The sequence below is a fragment of the Halyomorpha halys genome, unplaced genomic scaffold (genome assembly GCF_000696795.3).
Source record: "Halyomorpha halys isolate HHAL.00 unplaced genomic scaffold, Hhal_1.1 Scaffold44.1, whole genome shotgun sequence".
In the NCBI taxonomy this organism is placed as follows: Eukaryota; Metazoa; Arthropoda; class Insecta; order Hemiptera; family Pentatomidae; genus Halyomorpha; species Halyomorpha halys.
Window position 1 is genome coordinate 304519 of NW_027115243.1, and position 309 is coordinate 304827.

Below are 309 nucleotides of genomic sequence, written 5' to 3' on the forward strand. Positions count from 1 at the left end.
TATTTATTGTAACCAGTGTTTCGGCCCATTCTGATGGACTTCTACAAGGCTAAATAAGAACAAAAAAAGAGTATTTTAAAATAAGATGAAACAGAATAAAAATAAAAGGATTGTAAAAAAAAAAAAAAGGCACAATTTTAGAATATATGAACATAGATGAATAGAAAACTAATGTAATATTCTTTAATTGTAAAGTTAATATTATTTCTACTCACATATTCACCACTTGTTTACTTAAATACAGTTTAACATAATTTCTTAGTATCTAATTACAAACTACAAAGAACAATATTAAATAACTTAGGCCCT

At 23.9% G+C, this 309-nt stretch overlaps 1 protein-coding gene across 1 annotated transcript in view; it reads left to right on the plus strand.

Annotated features, from left to right (window-relative positions):
- The window catches only part of LOC112211915 (uncharacterized), a gene marked incomplete at its 5' end in the record, with an annotated part of 215970 nt that overhangs the window by 214232 nt on the left and 1429 nt on the right, over positions 1-309 (plus strand).